The sequence below is a fragment of the Colobus angolensis genome, unplaced genomic scaffold (genome assembly GCF_000951035.1).
Source record: "Colobus angolensis palliatus isolate OR3802 unplaced genomic scaffold, Cang.pa_1.0 Scaffold17, whole genome shotgun sequence".
NCBI classification, from domain to species: Eukaryota; Metazoa; Chordata; class Mammalia; order Primates; family Cercopithecidae; genus Colobus; species Colobus angolensis.
The window spans coordinates 4,854,340-4,860,339 of NW_012114821.1; the positions used below are offsets into that span (position 1 = coordinate 4,854,340).

General features: G+C 41.2%; 1 protein-coding gene across 1 annotated transcript in view; it reads left to right on the forward strand.

Moving 5' to 3' along the window:
• The window catches only part of TRAPPC9 (trafficking protein particle complex 9), a 727,471-nt gene that overhangs the window by 46,671 nt on the left and 674,800 nt on the right, over window positions 1–6,000 (forward strand).

Genomic DNA, 6,000 nt, shown 5'->3' on the forward strand with positions numbered 1-6,000 from the left:
TTTTTACAGGGGCAGATTTTTCTTTCCCTTTGTAATATCTTCTGTAATTAATACAGCAAAAACCTCTTTTATTACACTGCTTAATTATTTCATGATGGGCTCTATTATTTTCTGACTTAATGAGAAACAATGACAGAGTAAATAGTACAAAATGAAAACAGCCTAGAATTGAAATCAGATGGCTGTGCTTACGCAGGCTTTGTGACTAACACGTTCGCTTTCATCTCCTCGTGCATCTTGGTTCCGAAATGAAGTTGCCTCAGGTTTGCAGGCGTTGGTTTTAATATTTGCATTTACTCCTTTCTCTAGGCCAGTGGCTAAGTTTCCTGATGGGGTTTGTAGAATGTGTAGAGAAAGGACAATAAATACTTAGTTTGGGTTTCAGGAGAACTGAGTTGCTGATGAGAAGATATCTGGGGGACAGTCAGGAGGGTAGACTTTGTGCCACTGAGGTACTGAAAGCCCCGCCAACACTGATGACAAATGAAATGGATGTTGAATGTACTGGTATTTGACCAGTACGAGTTGCTGAGCCCCAGTTTGGCTGGTTATGCCTGCTATAAAATACCGCATTGCAGTGTGTCAGTCGCATTAGTTGTAGGAGAATTAGATGTGTCCACCATATAGAAGTAGCTCAGAGCTGTAAGGAAAATCAGGCGTTTGTTGAGATAAGGCATTTTAAAAAGATTTCTGAAGCTTTTCAAGATAAGGCTGTGTAGAGGTGAAATGGAGTTTAGAGTGCTGGGAGGAAAAGTGAGGAGATTCTGTAAGGCTTTGTTATTCAAGGGTGCATCAGGGTCCTGCTGTAGAGGTGAAAACCGCCAGGAAGGACCCAGAAACCAGTGTTTGGTGTGTGAGGACATCCTCTGTCATGGTCCCAAATGAGAAACGTGTGGACCTGACTTCTCTTTACCAATGGGAGAGCGAGTAAAGAGAATGAGATGCTGTCCTGGCCCCACATTCTGGTTCCTGCCTTCCAGGCCACCCCAGTTCCTGCTAATGCCTTCTGGCCTCTGCTCACGGGGACCTTTGCATCAGGACTGACTTGCTACTGAAATCATACCTGTCTTTCAAGCGTTGGTGGTTTCTAAACCCTTGCAAATGTGTTAGCAGTGACAGTGCTGGTAGGGAATCTTCCCAGCTCCTAGGAGCAATGCAATTTGCTTCTCCACAGCCTCTCCGTCTGAATAGCTAACACTCTCTCAGGGGTTGTGAAAGTGTTCAGCTCCTGGAAAACCCATTCACATGAAGCTATCACAAAATTACATCACTTTCTTTTCATTTTTGAGTTTTAAATGGACATAATGTTTGAAGCAAGCTATTTCCAAATTCTTTTCCTACCAGCTTTCCCCACCACCGTTTCCAAAACCAGAAGAAGAGTTTCACGGATTTCGGGGGGGTCTTCCATCTCTTATCCTAAGAACTAAGCTTCCCCTCCCTGCATTTCCAGCAGCTAGGCCTTTGTGTTCTTTATCTGCATTTTTAAAGTGACATGATTCTTAAAACTCTTTTTTCTTGTTTTTTTTTTTCTCCTTTCCTTTCCTTTCCTTTCATTTCATTTTTTTTTTTTTTTTTTTTTTGGGAGACAGGTTCTCACTCTGCCGCCGAGGCTGGAGTGCAATGGTTATTCACAGGCACGAACCTAGCTCACTGCGCCCTCGAACTCCTGGACTCAGGCAATTCTCCCACCTCAGCCTCTGGAGTAGCTGGGACTACAGGTGTGCACCACCATGCCCAGCTGATGTTTGAATTTTTTCATAGAGATGGGGTCTCTCTGTGTTTACCAGGCTGGTCCTGGCCTCAAGCAATCCTGCCTTTACCTCCCAAAGTGATTACAAACGTGAGCCACCGTGCCTGGCCTCTTTTTTTTTTTTTTTTTTAAATTTAATTTCTAAACATTTCATGTACATTTAGCAACTACTTTACATAAAATGATCTTTTGGATAATTTTAGTTAACTCATAGTTGCTTTTTCCATTTTCATGTTGAGGACAGTTTCTTCTTCCTGTAATAAAAATTAGCAGTTTGCACTTACTATGTGAGAGACAATGTTGTAAGGTGCTTTTTTTTAAACAAACAAACAAACTAGTTTTAATGCAGTTTACCTATTTAAAGGGCAAAATCCAGTCACTTTTAGTATATTTACGGAGTTGTGCAACCCTCACCACAATCAGTTTTAGGACATTCTCATAACCCCAACAGGAAGCCGTGTACCCGTTAGCAGTCACTCTCCTTTGCCTATGTCCTTGCCTTACCCCCCAGCAACTAGTAAGCTACTTTCTTTCTCTATTATTTGCCTGTTCTGGACTTCTCATGTAAATGGCATCATACATATAATGGTATGTCGTTTTTGTGACTGGCCTCTTTCACTTACTGTATGTTTCCAAGGTTCATCCGTACAGCATATGTCGGTATGCATTGTGTCAGTATGCATTTATTTTTTTCTTGCAGAATAATATTCCATTCTGTGTATGTGTGTGTGTGTGTGTGTATATATATATATATGCCACATTTTGTTTTTCCATTCCATCAGTTGGTGGACATTTGTATCGTTTGTACCTTTTGGCTATTATGAATAATGATGTTATAAACATTTGTGTGGACATTGTTTGATTGATTGAAATGGAGTTTTGTTCTTGTTGCCCAGGCTGGAGTGCAGTGGTACAGTCTTGGCTCACTGCAACCTCTGCCTCCTGGGTTCAAGCGATTCTCCTGCCTCAGCCTCCCGAGTAGCTGGGATTACAGGCGCTCGCCACCAAGGCTGGCTAATTTTTTTTGTATTTTTACTAGAGATGGGATTTCACCATGTTGGCCAGGCTGGTCTTGAGCTCCTGACCTCAGGTGATCCCACCTCAGCCTCCCAAAGTGTTGGGATTACAGGTGTGAGCCCCCGTGCCTGGCCCATATGTTTTAAATTCTATTATGTGTATGCCTCGGATGGGGAGTTGCTGGGTCATATGACAACTCAACGTTTAACTTTCTCAGAAACTGCCAGATTGTTTTCCAAAGTGGCTGTACCACTTTACATTCCTACTAGTAATGACTGCAAGTTCTAATTTCTCTGCTTCCTTGTCAGTACTTGTTGCCTTTTTGATTGTGGCCATCCTGGTGTCTCATTGTAGTCTGGGTTTGCATGTCCTTTATAGCTAATGATGTGCATCTTTTCATGTGATTATCGTCATCTCTATATTTTCTTTGAAAAAATATGTATTTAGATAGTCACCCATTTTTAAATTGGGTTGTCTTTTTGTCTTTTTATTGTTGAGTTGTAACAGTTTCTTTGCTTTTTTTTTTTTTTTTTTTGAGACGGAATCTTGCTTTGTCACCCAGGCTGGAGTGCAGTGGCGTGATCTCGGCTCACTGCAACCTCTACCACCTGGGTTCAAGTGATTCTCCTGCCTCAGCCTCCTGAGCATCTTGGATTACAGACACTTGCCACCATGCCTGGCTAATTTTCGTGTTTTCAGTAGAGATGAGGTTTCGCCATTTTGACCAGGCTGGTCTCGAACTCCTGACCTCAGGTGATCCGCCCACCTTGGCCTCCCAAAGTGTTGGGATTACAGGCAGGAGCCACTGCACCTGGCCAGTAACAGTTTTTTATATATTCTATATATGAGTCCTTTATCTGATATATGATTAGCAAGATTTTTCTTTCATTTCTATGTGTTATCTTTTCATTTTCTTGATATGGCGTCCTTTGAAGCATACAAGTGTTAAATGTGGATGAAATCCAGTTAATGTTGTCTTTGTTCCTATGCTTTTGATGTCATATCTGCGACTTAAGATGCTATGTATAAACTTTACACCTAAAGCAATTTAATCTTCACGATTCTAGGAGACAGGTACTGTTGTTATCCCTAGTCTATAGATGGGGAAACTGAGATGCAGGAAGGTTCTCTGACTCGCTGAGGGTCATAGTTAGTAAGTGGTGAAGTGGGCATTCAAACCCATGAGTTTGCACCCAGGATTTATCCTCTTAACCACTATGCTCTATTGCTTTTTATAGGGAATCATTTATTGAAAACTCTTTGCTTATTTGATTTCTTGCCTTTTTTTTTTTTTTTTTTGTTATGAGTGACCTCATCTCTTCATTCACCTTGCAGAGTTCAGCGTAGGTTTATTTTTGGTCTAATGCAGGCAGAATCATTACTATCAGTTAATTTCTGCATTACTTACTCTCCAGTGATGGTCGTTGCTAGTTGACCTAACAAAGCCATTTAAGGCTTTTCTGCTCATCACACTAATAAAAGTAGCACCATGACTACGGAAAGTTCAAAAACAGTATTTGATTGATTCCATTTCGTTAGCTAAAGGAAAAAATCCCCAGTGTTGACACAGATCGTAAGCCTTTCTAGAATAGGGTCGTTGTCTTCCTTTTTTTCCTGTTGTTTGCTCATAGTGTCCAGCATAGTGCCTCGTTGTCCAGCGGATTAGCTAGAGCATGGCGGTCTTCAGTCACTGTGTATAATGACAGAATTTTGGCAACAGTATCTGTTGTTTGTTTCACAAGGAAAAAATCATATAGAAGTATCTCTCAGAGGTACTGAAAAAGCCTGGAATTTTTAAAAGACTTCCAGACAACAAAAATACACAAAGGCATTTTCACTGCGTTTAGATGTCTTAGATGTATTATGGTTATACAACAGAGTAAATTAATTAGCTAGATTTGACAAGTCATGTAATATTGATTACCTGTCATAATTAAAATATTCTGCCTCCATTAAAGTAATTAGTGCCCATGAGTAAACAAAAATAAACTAGCATTTATATGCAGCATGGGGTAGACTTTATATTATGTGTGTTCATTCATGTGTTTCTGTCTTTCAGAGAATTTGGCAGCTTTTCAACAATATTCTAACTTTAGAATTCTATTTAAAAAATCATCACTGTGGCTAGTGCACTTTGGGCTGAGTTTATCCTGTCTTATGCACAGAATTCTACTGTCTCCTAGGGAAAGATTTCCTTCCATTATATTGAGTTAATATCTGAATTACAGGAGCTGTGATACCTTGAATTGCTGGCCTTAAGCAAGCCTCTTGCCTCAACCTCCCAAAGCACTAGGAATTTAGGCGTGAGCCACAGTACCTGGCTGGTGCTGTGATTGCTAGGCCTATTCCTCTCCATGTGTTTAAAGTTGACAATCAAATGTGATTTTCTCTTGGTTGGGTTTTCTTTTCTTTTCTTTTCTTTTTTTTTTAGACAGAGTCTCGCTCTGTCTCCTAGGCTGGAGTGCAGTGGCCTGATCTCGGCTCACTACAACCTCCGCCTCCTGGGTTCGAGTGATTCTCCTGCCTCAGCCTCCTGAGTAGCTGGGACTACAGGCATCTGCCACCATGCCCGGCTAGTTTTTGTATTTTCAGTAGAGACAGGGTTTCACCATATTGGCCAGGCTGGTCTTGAACTCCTGACCTTGTGATCCCCCCGCCTCGGCCTCCCAAAGTGCTGGAATTACAGGCATGAGCCACCATGCCTGGCTGTTTGTTGGGTTTTCATTAGTCAATTAGAACTTTTGAAAATGAATTTGTTTTTATATGTTATACACATTTCCCTAGGAACTTGATGGGTTTTTGCTTTTAAGTTTTCCATTTATGAAAAACTTAAATATACTCATATTTATAAGTTATTTTTCACTAGATATTTGTTTACCTCTTTTATTTTTATTTTATTTTTTTTTTTGAGACAGAGTCTCACTGTGTCGCCCAGGCTGGAGTGCAGTGGCACCATCTTGGCTCACTGCAAGCTCCGCCTCCCATGTTCAGGCCGTTCTCCTGCCTCAGCCTCCCGAGTAGCTGGGACTACAGACTCCCGCCACCACACCTGGCTAGTTTGTTGTATTTTTAGTAGAGACGGAGTTTCACTGTGTTAGCCAGTATGGTCTCGATCTCCTGACGTCGTGATACGCCTGCCTTGGCCTCCCAAAGTGCTGGGATTACAGGTGTGAGCCACCGCGCCCAGCCTCTTTACCTCTTTTTTTTTTTTTTTTTAAATTTAATTTCTAAAC